Source organism: Callithrix jacchus, chromosome 4 (assembly GCF_049354715.1).
Source record: "Callithrix jacchus isolate 240 chromosome 4, calJac240_pri, whole genome shotgun sequence".
Classification (NCBI taxonomy): domain Eukaryota; kingdom Metazoa; phylum Chordata; class Mammalia; order Primates; family Cebidae; genus Callithrix; species Callithrix jacchus.
The window spans coordinates 136,989,154-137,005,064 of NC_133505.1; the positions used below are offsets into that span (position 1 = coordinate 136,989,154).

Sequence of the window (15,911 nt, forward strand, 5' to 3'; positions counted from 1 at the left end):
CCTGTAATCCCAGCTACTCAGGAGGCTGAGGCAGGAGAATTGCCTGAACCCAGGGGGCGGAGGTTGCAGTGAGCCAGGATCGCGCCCTTGCACTCCAGCCTGGGTAACAAGAGCGAAACTCCATCTCAAAAAAAAAAAAAAAAAAAAAAAGATTGATGGTGCTTTTCTGCCCAGGAATCTCCAGTCTGGCTTCCTTCTTGAGTCCTTCCTTCAATCAGCTGAATAGGCAACTCTGCTTTCCCGGAGCTCCAAACGTCGGCCAAAAGGGGACGCAGTCCCGTTTACTCTGCACCAAGAACTGCCACGGCAAGGCGTTGGCAAACCACCACGCTGGTCACAAGAGTCGTGCTGGCAACCCGTGGGGCTCCTCTGCTGGGAGTCTCCTGGTCCGTAAGCAACAAAAATTCGTCTGAAAGTGTGGTGTCCTCTCATTCTCTGAGCTTTCACTGGGAGCTACAATCCCGAGCTGCTAGTGATTGACATCTTTTATTAGTAAGACTAATCTATTCTTACTGTCAACTCCATTGCTTCCTTCCAGTTGAGTAGGCCTTTATACTTTTTTAAAGCATCTGCAGGCTTACTACCATGTGATGTATTATTTTTTGTTATAGATGTTTTTAAGCCACAGATAGAATTTTAAGCTATTTGTCAGGACACTATAAGGAAAGTATAAAATTTAAAAGAGAGGTACTGGAATAGCTAGCAGAAGACTCTGAAGGCTATCCTGGCTTTTATTATGAATGCATTTTAGCTCATTAAAATTGACAAGAAAATACAACTTTTATTGGAGGTTGCTTTTAGCCTTTCCATTTGGGAGCTTATCTTGGCCCATTCTGTATGTGATGGTGGACCCTGAGGGAACATAACATCCTTATTCTTATTTTCCTATAGTGAAATACACACCAGAGAGTCACTGGTAGTACATGACATGAATATGAAAAAATTAAAAATCATCCTTGTGTGCGCATTGTCAAATTAGGGGGTGACTACATTTATTTTACATTTCTCTAATCTACCAATGTAGCCTTTTCATTTTTTACAGTTTTTATACTATTAAAAAATTAAGGCTGGATGTGATGGCTCATACCTGTAATCCCAGCACTTTGGGAGGCCAAGGCGGGAGGAATGCTTAGGTCCAGGAATTCAAGGCTGCAGTAAGCTGTGATCATGCCACTGCATTCCAGCCAAGGCAACAGAGCAAGGCCCTGTCTCTAAAAATATAAAACTTAAGTTTCAGAAGTAATTTTTAAAATGAAGTTATCAAAGCACCTAATAATGTTTAATATACCTGCAGTACTCTCTTAAGTTATGATTTAGAAGTATAAAGTGAAAACTCCCCTAGACATTGGTTGTCTGGGTGTTAGCACGGTGCCATTCAGAGTCTCCTGTTTAATAAGAAGCATCCAGTCAATCCTGTGGCACCTTTCTCTTCTTATCCGAATGCTTAGAAGGGGAACTTATCAGTGGTCCTATCTGTCCTGGCATAAGTATCTGTTGGTTATGGATGACCTTTATCAGCAATGTGTCATAAGAAGCAGTGCTGGATATTGCTGGCTGTATTTGATGATCCATCCTCTTGTCAGCCCCTAACCAAGAAAATATAATTTTGTTTTTTTAAATCTGAGCCTTTGGGTGAACCACCTCTGAAGATGGCCCATGAGGGGAGTGGAGCTGTTTTCCTGATCAGGGAAGATATTTATATTTGTGGAAGTTGACTTCCCTTTGGACACGTACATCAGTTGCAGAAGTTGAGTGAAGAACAAGTATCAGCCTCGGGTTACAGTGCCAGACACTCTAATAATTCTTCTCCCAGTACAATGATCAGAGAATGTCCACCATGTTTCTGTGACAACGGCAGAACGTGGAGGGCGGTCCCAAAGCTGCCTTGTGCTATGCCACACAGACAGGATGATATTGTACCTGGACAATGGGAGGCTCTACTTTCTTTTATTCTGTTGAGATACACAAATTAAAAGTTTATGGAAGGACAGCATCATTTTAATGTTAGCTCTGCCTAGATGGGAAGTCTTTGCTGGGGAAGCATTTTTTGCTCTTCCAGACCCACCTTCCGTTAGTTCATCTCTTCCATGGAGTCTTCTCTGACCTGTCTCAGGAGAGTTGGTTCCACCTTCTAGCACCTTCAGCTTTGCTCATGCCAGCAGCTAAGCTTGTATGAAATTAGAGTAACTGGTCTATCTTCTGTCTTTAGCCTAAACCCAGGGCTATAAGTGGTAGAAGTGGACCTCATGTCCTTAGGACTACAAAAAGAGTTGAGTGGAGAGTGAAACATGAATGATTTTTTTTTCCATTTAGTGATTTTACCACTGGCAATGTTACCAAAAATTAGAGCCCATTTCAGTTCTGTTGATGGAGAATTGAGCGCTTGATTTTTGGAGACTAGTGGATTGAATCAGGGGAATGACTGCAGCCCCACTGAAAGTATCCCCTTTCCTCTGGCCTTCAAGAACTTCTCCCTCCAGCTTCTTGGGATAGAGGCGAGGCAGTAGCACGAAGCAGGAACATTTGTGCTATGTGTGAAGTCTGTGGCCAGGTTCCTCGAGGCACCTGCTTGGGCTCCCTAGTGACTCTAGACCAGGAAGCAAACCATCTCATTCAGGAAACTGTGTGAGTTCCTTGAGGCCACGCATGATGTCACACTGTGTCTGCAACTCCTCTTTATGGCCCCCATCTATTTGTTCAGGCATTATTAAATTTGTCACATTCAATTTAATTAGGATGGCAGCTCCATGGGATTCATTAGTTGTCTGTGGCATCGGGCAGGATGGTGTCATTCAAGTGAGGAACATGTCATATCAAACCAAGGGCATTAATGAGCTTAGAAAAAGCCACCCTAGGCTTAGTGTTTTTCTATTCCTGATTGCTAGGAAGTCAGCAATGTTATCCTGGAGAGAATGAGACACTGTGAGGTGAGCAGCAAGTTCTAGCATGCTGGCATTCCACAACAGCCAGATGGGGAGTATTCATGGCAGGGGATAATCCGCTCCCATTCTTGACCTTATTCACTTTGATGTTTTGAAACATGCATGATGCTATCTTAATAAAATTGAAATGGGAACACTTGAATGCCTGTGATGGAAAATAATCTGGTTCCCATAGCCATCTTCACTCAGCTGTGTATCCAGACATGGTTTTTTGGGTCTCTGAAAATACTGATCAGTAAATTATGAGCTGTTGTGATTTAAAAAAACCAGTAAGTATTTTTAGTTTCCTTTTAATTTTTAGTGTTTTAACAAATCACATTTGGTTGGCATCGATATAAAAATGAATACCAAGACGTGGTAAATATTGTCTTCATTATGAGTACAAAAGATTATATTTTCCTTTTTAATATTTTTTGAATATTTGACAAGTATTAAAATTTTGAAGGCCATGAGACCCAAAGAAGTTTGTAGGAATGATTTATTCAAATTATGTGAGAACAGAAGAGGCCGGGTGCGGTGGTTCATGCCTATAATCCTAGCACTTTGGGAGGCCGAGACAGGCAGATCCCTTGAGATCAGAAGTTCCAAAACAGCCTGGCCAACAAGGTGAAACCCCAGCTTTACTAAAAATCCAAAAAATTAGCCACGCATGGTGGCGCATACCTGTGGCCCCAACTGCTTGGGTGGCTGAGGGACGAGAATTGCCTTAACCTGGGAAGTAGAGGTTGCAGTAAGCTGAGACACTGCCACTGCATGCCAGCCTGAGTAACAAAGTGAGACTCTGTCTCAAAAGAAAAAAAAAAGAATAAAGAGAAAAGAAGAAATCACTTGTTAAGTACTTTCTCAACATTGTAAGCTGTTTTTAACCTTTTATAAGGAATAAGCTTACTGTTTGTGAATGCTTTTTTGTAGTTTATTGTATGCATTTATTATGTTTTTTTGTAAACATGAAATTTTTGTAAGCATGCCTTTCTAAAGGCTGCATAATGTTCTGTTACCTGTATTTTTTATTTTTGTTTCATTTATTTATTAAGGATTTTACTCTGTCTCCTAGGTTGGAAATCAGTGACGTGATCATAGCTCACTGTGTCCTTAAATTTCTGGGTTCAAGTAATCCTCCTGTCTCAGCCTCCCGAGTAGCTGAGACTACAGGTGTATGCCATCACACCTGGGGAATTTTTTTAATGTTTTATAGAGATGTGGGGGGGGTCTTGCTATGTTGCCAAGGCTGGTCTTGAACTCCTGAACTCAAGTGATCCTCCTACCTTGGCCTCCCAAAGTGCTGAGATTATAGACGTGATCCATGTTACCTGACCAAAAAATTGTTTTTAATTAATAAAAAAGGAAATGTTAATTGTTGTGAAACTTCAAACTTTCCTTTGCAATTTCCTTGATTCAGAAAGGAATACCATGTTTTCGATATGTAATCATTCGATATTTTTATTTTCTATCAAGCTTAACCTTTGAAGTGATGATCAAATCACACTGGTCAATGGGTAGATATCTCTCCTCTAAAATTTTCTAGCAGAATAGTTTTCCTTTTTCTTTAAAAGTTTGAGAATGTTAGACAGTTTGGGATTATTTTTGCTTGTCTTCTAGTATACAAAAATTTACATTTGAAGTATATTTATTTGTTATCTTTTTGCAAATTGATTTATCTCTATCATAGCATCTCATCCAGTGGCAGAGAGAAACACGTGACCATTCAGTCATTTCTGACATATTCTTTTGGATGCAAATATGGAAGAGTAGTCAGAAAAAAGTAGTCTATATCTAGAAAGAGGCTTTGCCTTGTTGACATTATGCTTCATGCGTGTGCATCTGCAACATTGTCAGTTATGGAGCTCACATAATAAAAGTTCTTAATTTCTTAGCACATAGAGCCACTGGAAAGGACTGAAGAGAGCCAGGGCTCTCCATCAACAGCAGGGAACGATGTCAGGGACCTGGGAGACCAATCACCACCTAGATGGTGACTTTTTATGATAATTTTTGTAATGGATTTATTCTTCCAGTGATCTGACTGAGTTTATTTAAATTCTAAACAGAGTTTATTGGTGGAACTTTGTCAGGCACTTCTTTCGTTAACTTGGTTAAATAAACCAGATGTCTTATTTGGACATTTCTAAGTTCCTTGAAATAAGCACTTTTAAATTGAGATAGAGATAGGTCTCTGCTCTGGTAAAACACTCACTGTAAAAATAAGTGTATAGGTCATTTTATAGCATAGGCTGTTTTAGCAAGACTGCTCCTCATTCCTCTAATTCTTTTCTCTCCACACAAATCCCCAAGAGAAAGGTCCTTAATTAGAAGCTTATTGTCTACAGAAAAAAATAATTTTCTTTGCTCCTCTGTAATTTCAAAATTACATTTGTTCTGCTTGGAATAAAAGGAGGTTTATAACCTTGTTAACTGTAATCTTTCATGCTGTTTTTCTTTTTGGAAACTTCCTCTAAGAGTCTGAGCATTAGCCATTTCATGATGTTATGTTATCTCACATTATTTTACACAAACCGTAGAAATAATTTTCAGATGAATTTTTGGGGATCACCTTTTGCCCTTTTGGTAAAAGGTGCCTTCAAATGAAAAATGAACAGTTGAGAAAATAATCCTTCAGTTGAAGAAAATCCCATGTTTCTGAAATAATGTTGATATATGAAGAAAATTGTTTTGTATATTTGTAAGGGGACTCTTGAATTATGTAGAATTTTTCTTTATTTCACTTGTGTGTATATATCTAGGTGTGTAACTTGGCTTATAAAACAACTAACATTTAGTTTTGGGAAAAAATAATTTATTGAGATGGCTTTTTGGTTTTTATTCTCTGAAGTAATCCCAGCCTCATACCTCGAAGATAAATGATCTCTAATACAGTAAATCCAGGAGCTTGAACAGGGACCAATCTCGTTCACTGAAGCTCAGAGGAACGGTTAGAGGTACATGGGAGTGGTTTCTGTGTGCGGCACTTGAGTGTTTCAAAGTCTTGTTTGCTAAAAGGGGTAGCCACTGAGTTCGCTTAGAACAGGGCTGGAAGCTGCTGTGGACTAGAATTCTGCTTGTCAGAGCAAACTGATTGCTCTAAAGATGTACTGTTTATAAGCTACTCTGAGAGTCACTAAAGGAAACTGTTATTATCAGCCAAAGACTAGCGTATGGGAATTGAAATTGATGATCTTTTTAGACCAGTAGAGAGAATCTAGGAAAGCGCTAACCTCTTCATCTCAGATGTCTGTTTGTTTTTTCCCTCCACATGGATACAAAATTAAATCCTTGCTCCTTTTAAACGTCAATGTCTAGTGCAGAAAGGAAATCATAGCGCTTTAGATTAGCATTGAGATTTTGTTTTCACCAAAAAATTCCAACAAACAAACCAAAACCCCCCCCAAGAACTAAGAAGAATGTCATCTCAAGAACTAGTAAGAATGTCCTTCTCAGATAGGAACTTGGAGCATTTTCAATTAAAACAAATTTGCCTTGTGTTAACATACTGTTACTTTAAAACTGTGCTGAAAGGCGCATTCCTTTTTCTTTGCCAGCATCATTTGGAAGCCATGTGTTTTATAAGGCACTCCTGTGGTACTCCCAGGCACTTTTTCATGGAGAACCTATTTCTAAACCTGAAACCTTCCAGTTGTGGTGGAGGCAGTCACACAGTTCATTCATCAATAATCCTCGAATGCTATTGAAGTGAGTGGGCAGAAGATGGCCATTAATGATCAATGCTAAAAGGACTTGACCTTTAAGATTCTAATTCTATAATTTTGTGACAATATGTTTCTTATATGAAGGTAGTAGTGCAAGACACTGAGATGCCTAAAAGGAAAGAATGCTTTTTACCTGTGTTTATAGTAAAAATGATATAACATCATTAAAGGCTGTTGTAAAATCTTCTGTAATTCCTTTGTAGCAGAATGGATATTTTTATTTGGATAGAGGTTTTTTTTTTTGTTGTTGTTGTTTGTTTGTTTGTTGAGACAGAGACTCCAGCTTTGTCACCCAGGCTGGAATGCAATGGCATGATCTCGGCTCATTGCAACCTCCGCCTCCTGGATTCCAGTGATTCTCTCACCTCTCCCTCCTGAGTAGCTGGGATTACAGGCACCCACCATAATACCTGGCTAATTTTTGTATTTTTAGTTGAGACAGAGTTTTACTATGTTGGCCAGGCTGGTCTTGAACTTCTGACCTCAGGCGATCCACCTGCCTCCGACTCCCAAAGTGCTGGGATTATATGTGCTAGCCACTGCACCTGGCCTGGTCAGAGTTCTTAAAAGGATACACAACCCTTTTATTTTCTGTTTGAATGCAATCATGTGGACTTGGCCACACGGCTTCTTAAGTCTTGATTGCCATTGGTTAAGCCAACAGACTTCAAATGTGTAAAGGGAATTCTAGATCAAAATTGTAACTGTAACTTAGTTTCCATACCCTTAATTATGTTTCCCAGAAACAGTTATGCATGAGGCTCCTTGGCTACTAGACTTGAGAATATTTAGGTTTAAACTTTCATACTAGAGTGGTTTATTGCCCTATCTAACTTCTGGTGTCTTTTTCTCTTAAAAAGCTTTTAAAATCCTGTTTGCGTTTTTGAAGGCAGGAAAGAATACAAAAGAGTAAGCGTAGGTATTCCTAAGTCTTAGAGCATTGATTTACAGTTAGTTTCTGATTCTCAGAATAATTTTCCTTTCACAGGTAGAAGTTTTCATGATGAGTTATATGGGAGTTGAAGGTAGCATGGCAAGAGCCGCTCAGTAAAGGGGAGAATAACAGTTTAAAACTTAATACATTTATTATACTATGCACTAGTGGAGATCCCTTGGAGATTACTGTGTCGCTTTCAGTAATTAATAAAAAAAGAAGGAAGTGAAGGAGTTGAAGTTCTAGGCAAGCAATAAGGCTTGATTAAGAAGTTGGAAAATGTGAAAGGAACTAGGATTATTCCTGAGAAGAGACGGCTTGTATTTATGGCTTTAAGATGATGTAGGACTCAGATATCTACTTTCTTGAGGAATAACCAGTTAAAAAGGAAATATACTTAAACTACAACATTAGGATATTAGCTATGCAGATGTTTCCCAATTTGATAACTCTCCAGACTGAATTATCAAGAGAGGTGTTATATCTGTCCTCAGTAAGAAACATGAGGCATAGCCTCAGGGTGTGACAATTCATTGTTTAGATAAGTTCTGTTTCTGTAGAGGTTAAAAGTGGATTCTTGCTTGTGCATGTTTTCATTCATGCATAGTATTTCATAATTAAATTCATATGTCCTTTTTTTCTATGTCTTTTAAGATGATTGGTTCTTTTGCTGAGTGGCATAAGTAGATAATCATATTTCTCAACCTTGTCACCAGACATGATGGCTATTCATTTTATATTTGTAAATACACAGTTGACTTTGACAGTAACTTTGACAGTAATCCAGTGCATTACTCAGTTGTAAATACTGAAATTGCCAAGAATGAAAAAATAAAACATTAGAATATCCTTATAGAAAGCATCCGTTTGTGGGAATTGTATCAACACTGCAGGTATGTGTGTTTATAAAATCACCTAACTGATGACATTTGGCACATCAGTAAGTGGCAGTAATTTTAACATCAATTATTATATTTAAGCAAAATTATTTACAAAACCTAAATTATGTTTTAACAATGATTTCTTGAATAAGTATAAGATAAAATGAATTTTATAGAAAATATAAAATAAACATGAAAGTAGCACTATGTTTTAGCTCCATTATCTTTAGGTAAGTCTGTCTTTCAACAGAGTAGCACTGTAAAATAGTTTTAGATTAGAACTATTGATTGTTAGATTTGGATAGACTAGAAGATCTTGTAATATAGTCCCGTGGTTTTACAGATGAGCAAATAAAGATTTAGTACTGGTACCCAGTCATGCAACAAGATATGAGTGGAAGCAGAGGCAGTTGTGGGCTCTCCTGATTTCCACCCCTCGGCACTCTCCTCTGTAGTGCACTGACCAGAAAGTCAAGTGCAGATTTTGAAATGGGCAGTGAGGGCGCATGCTGGGACTCTAGATGCTGAGGAGTGTAGAAACTTTACTCTGCTTGTACCATTAGGTAAAGAGAAGAAACTGGTCATGACCCGGGACCAGGAACTGCAGTTCACCAGCCAAGTCTATTGTACACATGGAAACTCTGTGGAACATCCTTTTAGTATGAAGGGCTATGTGAGATAAAAGTTACTTTAGATTTTGGATTTCATCTTTCTGCGAAGGTAAATGGCTAACATTTATTAATGTGAACTCTGTGTACTTTGCTAAATATTTTTTGCATGCCTTCTCATTTGATTCTCACTCTACTGTGTGAGGTAATGATACTCCACCTAAGAATTTTCTGGAAAGGTGAAGGGACTTGCCCTTGGTTGCCTACTAGGGAAGGTGTCTGTCACCTAAGCTCTTTCTCTTTTACTGTTGCTTCTTCCCTCAACTCACAGCTCTATATCCTATGTAAGGAACAATCAGAGAGAAAAGAGGTTATAGGCTTGAAAGTGATAAAGTTAAATGTATCCTAGGACCCTCTACCAAAATATTTTGAATAGGAGGAAAGCAATAATACAGATTGGTAGAATTTAGAGAAATCATTAATTTTAGATACATACTATCACAGGCGGGATTTTAACACCAGCAGTGGGTTCAGAGAGACACAGAACTTCAGATTTTCTCAGATATTTCAAAATTACTCAGTAAAACTTCCAGGCCAGTTGTGCCAATTAAGGGACTCAGTTCAAGATTCCCTGGGTTTATTACATGGGCTTCCATTGTTAAAATTCTAGGATCTCTATCCAGTTCTATGTTAAAATGTTTTACTTAAGAACAATTAGCCATGTAAAATTTGCTCATATTGATACCTAAGAGTTACTAATAAAAGTTATTTTGCTTAAAAGTTTATTAGACACTTGTCAAGAATGGCCAGAAATGTGTTTTGGTTTCTTTTTTTTTTTTTTTTTCCTTTGAGACGGAGTTTCGCTGTTGTTACCCAGGCTGGAGTGCAATGGCGCGATCTTGGCTCACCACAACCTCCGCCTCCTGGGTTCAGGCAATTCTCCTGCCTCAGCCTCCTGAGTAGCTGGGATTACAGGCATGCGCCACCATGCCCAGATAATTTTTTGTATTTTTAGTAGAGACGGGGTTTCACCATGTTGACCAGGATGGTCTCGATCTCTTGACCTCGTGATCCACCCACCTCGGCCCCCCAAAGTGCTGGGATTATAGGCTTGAGCCACCGCGCCTGGCCGTGTTTTAGTTTCTTAGATGTTCTGTTTAACCATGAATTGCTGTAAATGCTTATCAGTTTTCAAAAAAAGCATAAGAAATGAAATGCCCAACAACCCTCAAATCATTTTTGAATGTAATTTAACCTTTTATTCATTTATTAAATCTCAGAATCTGATAGAGACGATTATGAGTCATACAGTTTTGCTTAATTAATCTCAGTGGTTTGAATGCTAGAGGAATAAGATCTCATACCTCTGTGTCATCTATTACAGTTTTAACCAAGGAGCATTCTGAAGTTCTGTAACTATAGCTGTAGAGCAAATTCAAATGTGCTGTGTTTTGGTGAAATGACCACGGCTTTTTGCCATATCATCTGAATGTAACACACATTGTGTATCAGAGCAGCCCTGTACGGGCTGCGGTATGTCATTTAATCTCAGGGAGCTTTTTCTGACTTCACAGAGTAAAACTAGTACTGCCAACTGGATAGGACTGCTGAGGTGTAAATGATAAAGTATGTTAGAAAGCTTGGCAAGCCTTAATATTCCTTATACACTTAAGGGTACAAATCCTGTTTTTTTATGAGTGTTTCTCTTCCATAGCATAGAGGGCAATGTGTTACATAGAATAGTATTTCTTAACAAATACTGATAATGGAGTGAGACCATGAAAAGCAAATACTGTATAGAAAAAAAAAAAAAAAATCAGGCACTGACACATTAGCCTAGCAAATTGCGCCTTTTGAAGTCAGCTTCCATGTTGGTGAGGCTGCTTTGAACCTCCCAGGTGCCTTTGACTTTTTGTTGACTGCTCTGCTCTTGATCAGCTCACCTTCATCACAGTACGGTTTCTCAACCTCTACACTGTTGACAATTTGGACTGAATAATTTGTATGCATTGTAGGGTGTTTAGTGCCATCTGTAACCTCTATCTGCTAGGTGCTCGTAGTGCTCTACCCCAAGGTGTAGCCAAAAAAAATGTCTCCGGACATTGCGTAGTGTCCTCTGGGGGACAAAATTACCTTGGAATTAGGACCATTACAAGCATACAGCAGTCGCTGCTTTGTGATGTAAGTATCAGTTTACCTGTGCCCCTTCTCACCAGACTGCCAGCCCCTGGAGGGTAGTGCGGTGTCTTTCTCTGGTGCCACAGCTCACACACATGTAGAAGTGCAATAAATATGGAAAGAGAAAAAGGTTTAAGAAAGACTTAAAGAAGTCATCAGTTATAATACCTGTGTTGGTTCATTATATGCAGTGGATTTTTATTTTCTTCTGGACTGAAAGGGCAAGGACTCACTATAACCTCAGATTTCTTTCCTCAAACCATTAATGCCACCACCTTCTCAGATCTTTCTCTTGCTCATGCCCCATCATTGATATAATTAGACAATGTGTTCACTCAAAGAAAAGGGTAATCAGGGATTGGATACCTGAAATGTTAGGCTTCAAGGTCCAGGCAGAAATTAAAGACATCTTTCTCTCTCCCCGTCTCTCTTAAACTCTGTAGTAATTCCCATACCCAGGCTCCAGCAACCACCTATAACCTGAAGATCCCCAAACATATTATCTCTAGCTTAGAACCTACCTGTTAGCTCCGAGTATTACTAGAGGTCTCCTCTTACATTTTGCAAGCTCCAGAAACAGAAACGCAGTATGCATAAAACTAAACTCACCATCTTATTTCACTTCTTCTTTTCTTTTTTTTTTTTTTTTTGAGATGGAATCTTGCTCTCTTTCCCAGGTTGGAGTGCAGTGGCACAATTTCAGCTCTCTGCAACCCCTGCCTCCCAGGATCAAGTGATTCTCCTGTCTCAGCCTCCTGAGTAGCTGGGATTATAGGCACCTGCCACCACGCCCGGCTAATTTTTGGATTTTTTTTTTTTTGAGACGGAGTTTGGCTCTTGTTACCCAGGCTGGAGTGCAATGGCATGATCTCGGCTCACCGCAACCTCTGCCTCCTGGGTTCAGGCAATTCTCCTGCCTCAGCCTCCCGAGTAGCTGGGATTACAGGCATGCGCCACCATGCCCAGCTAATTTTTTGTATTTTTAGTAGAGACGGGGTTTCACCTTGTTGACCAGGATGGTCTCGATCCCTTGACCTTGTGATCTGCTTGCCTTGGCCTCCCAAACTGCTGGGATTACAGGCGTGAGGCACTACATCCAGCTGTCACTTCTTTTAAACCTACTTCAAGATTCTGTGTCCCAGGGAATGGTGTAGAGGCTCTGGAGTGAGAATCTTGCTTTGCTATTTCATAACCCAGTGACCTTGTACGGATTACCTACCCTCTCTTTGTCTCATTTTCCTCATCTGTCACATTGATACTGATCTTCCAGTGTTATTGTGAAGATCAAATTAGGTGATGCATATAAATTACTTAATGAGATAATGCATATAAATCACTTAGAAAACAATGAATAGCCTGCTTAATAAAGGTAGTTGTTATCTCAAAACAAGCTTTAACAAAATACTTGAGAGGCATTTCTTACTTTTGCCCTCACCATTTCTCTGTTCCCACTCAAGTTTCTACATTTTCTTTTCTTTCTTCTCTTTTTTATTTCTTTTTTGAGACAGATACTTGCTCTGTTGCCAGGCTGGAGTGCAATGGTGAGAGGCTCACTGCAACCTCTGGCTCCCAGGTTCAAGCAATTCTCCTGCCTTAGCCTCCTGAGTAGTTGGGATTACAGGCACATGCCACTATACCCAGCTAATTTTTGTATTTTTAGTAGAGATGAGGTTCTACCATGTTGCCCAGGTTGATCTCGAACTCCTGACCCCAGGTGATCCACCTGCCTCAGTTTCCCAAAGTGCTGGGATTACAGGCATGAGCCACTGCGCCCTGCCTAGGCTTCTACATTTTCTTTATCCTGCCTCCCATTCAGTGAAGTAGGCACAGTTCATCCTTATCCATTTCATTTCCAGTGCAGTGGTTTCAGTGCAGACCTTGATCCTTACTTGACCAAATCATTACAGTAGTAGCCTCTTAACAAGCCTTTCCACCTCCAGTTTCACTGTCAGCCTATCTGTCCGGTTTCTTGATGTCTGGAAAGAGATATATTTTTTAGTGTCTCCCATTGCCTAGTAGCTCAAATCCCAACATGCTTCTATGCCTTTGTGCTGGCTGTTCCCTCTCCGTTTTCTTCTCTTTTCTTTGTTGAGCTAACATGTACTTATTTTTAAGATACAGCTCAAGCATTTCTTCATCTTAGAAGTAACACCTAACCACCCTGCCCTGAGATCATTGCTACACTTTGTGCCTGTCTTCTTACCCCAATAACACTTTGTGCACATGTACTTTCTAGCACTTACCATTCATAACTGTGTTTCTTGACTCCTCACCTGTAAATTTTGAGTTTGCGACATCTTATTCATTGTGGTTCCTCATTTGTTTTGGTTTCTACAGTGAGTAGCACATTTCTTGACATGTAGTAGGTGTTTAATAACTATTCGTAGTTGAATACAGCTAGGATTCCATAAGATTGAATCAGGCAGTATAGACATACAAAATCACAGGAACAAAATTGTATAAGAATTCATTGGTGAAATTAACCAGCCAAATGATGAATGAATAAACCATGCAGGCAGCTCTGTTAGATAGAACGAGGAGATCAGTAGATACCCAAAGTAAAGCTAAAAGCTAGGATCTAGTCAGAGATCCGAGCTGAGTAAGTTAATCTGCAATAGGAAGTAGGGAAGGGAAGACCAAGGGCCTATGTATTAAGTCATGCCAGCTTCTTTAGTTGTCCCTAATTTTAAGGAATTTGATCTTGTAAGGGAGAAATACAGAAGAAAAAAAAATTCTAACAATAGAGTGCTATTTAAAAAATATATACCTAGTGTTATGGCAATAGAAATGAAGTAATTTTTCGACAAATGGTGTCATGTCATTGCCTGTGGGCCAGAAATGACCAGTTCAAATATCAGAGGTGAGGGTGCAATGGGCAGCTGTGTCTCATCAGTCTTAAGACCTCCAGTGTCAACACAGCTTCACATGGTAGCCTAAGCAAAGATCACGTTCAAGGGGTCTGAATGGGTTGAGATCACATTGCTTCAGCTGCCAATGGTGATAGCATTTTGTCATTTTCTATGTAAGCATAATTTTTAGATTAGTTTGCTGCTAGGAACAATAGTCTCAAGAGTCATTTTTCAAGATTATTTTCCAGGCCTGTCATGTAAAACAGGGAAATGGTGTACAGTTTTCTCAGCACTGTGGAGATAACCAAAACACCATTTAGTAACATCACTAACCATTTAATGCATGATTTCTTCAAAGAAACCACGTTGTTCTCTTTGGCCCAGGAAATAGTTGCTGCATTGTCTAAATACATCCTCTTTAAAATTACATTTGAAACATCTCTAACCATGGTTTATTTATTGGAATCTCATATCCCACCTTTTGAGTAAGGACTTTTCTTCCTGTCTTGATCCTATAGATTGAATATCACCTATGCCTCTTTGATTGGAATAATGAATGAGTTTCTGTTCCCATTATGTTACGCTGCTTTGCTGTTGAGGTGAAATAGCAATGAATCACATCCCTAGTTGCATTTAGTGATTCAATAAACTGTACTTGGGATTTCGTTGTTAGGGTTCGAAGTCAGTATTTGTCCGTTTCTCAAAACCTTGTACCAATCTCAGAATATTTGGATCTTGATTGTTCTATATTGAGGGAGCCAACATCCTTCTCCTGAACCCAGCCTAGAGTCTCTAAAGCTGAGACTGCTTAAAGAGAAATGCTGAACTGCTATGCAAAAAAAATGAACCTTTATCAAGGCTTGATGTGATCTTTGCTGTTTCACAACTGTCATATTGAAATTCCCTTTGGCACCCACAGAAGGGAATACTTACCTCTGCCAGCAGGTTTCTGTTGGGAGCTGGAATGCATCCCCGTAAATACTCAGAGTGGCAGGGGTGGCAGAGCTTTCTTTTCTCCCCACGCTGCTTCTGCTTTTGGCAAAGGCTTGAATATTGGCAGGGGTGCCCGCCTCTGCACAGTCTGCTCTGGGGAGGTGGGGGATTCCTCTTACTTCCAATTACCAGTTTCTCTATATGTGGGAGGACATTTTTTGGCCAGATTATCCTCTTCTCTTCATGTCTGGCTGACAGCACCCTTGCTAATTTATTTTTTTGGCATCCCTTATGCATGTGTTAAGATGTCAAAAGGTACATGCAAAGCACTGAAGACTGCATTTACATTCTGGAGTTTTCAGTAGGCATGCATGAGATGTTTGAAGCTGTCTGTCTGGTATAGAAGGTATGGTACAGGGTAAACAGAGGATAGTGGGCATGGTTTACTTGCCTTCTTGCAAAAGTCTTAAGGCTCCTTAGTGAACAGTGAATCACAGAATCCTAAACTTGTATGAGGGTAAGGATGTGAAAGTTTGTGTGATCTGTTGCCTCTTTCTCCTGGAAATTGGGGCCAGGAACCGTTACATGGCTTGCTCAAGTCCATCCAGCTGACCCATGCTAGAGCCTCCACCAGGATTTGGGTCATCTCTCTTTGTCCTGTGTTATTTTCACTGCACTGTAATGTTTTGAAAGTAGTAGACACTCGGGAAATATGTATTTGATCCACTCAGTACCTGTCTTCACAGCTCCTTCCTGCATGTAGGTTGGGAAAAATTCCACTCCCCCTTTCCGTCAGAAACATGCACACAAAAAATTCGGAGAAGCTGTCTAGCCATACTGGTTGGATTGCTTATGATTCCTCTAGCTAGATTGAGTTGCCTA

At 39.7% G+C, this 15,911-nt stretch overlaps 1 protein-coding gene across 4 annotated transcripts in view; it reads left to right on the forward strand.

The window, feature by feature from the left end:
- Positions 1-15,911, forward strand: part of TMEM200A (transmembrane protein 200A) — an 88,457-nt gene that overhangs the window by 17,012 nt on the left and 55,534 nt on the right. The window contains exon 3 of one of the 4 annotated variants that reach the window (XM_078370084.1): positions 175-386. The exons of 2 other annotated variants lie outside the window; for them this stretch is intronic. The gene's annotated coding sequence lies outside the window, so the exon portion shown is untranslated. Of the gene's footprint in view, positions 1-174; positions 387-9,024; positions 9,182-15,911 lie in introns of those variants that run through there. One more of the 4 variants, XM_078370083.1, reaches the window with a different exon arrangement.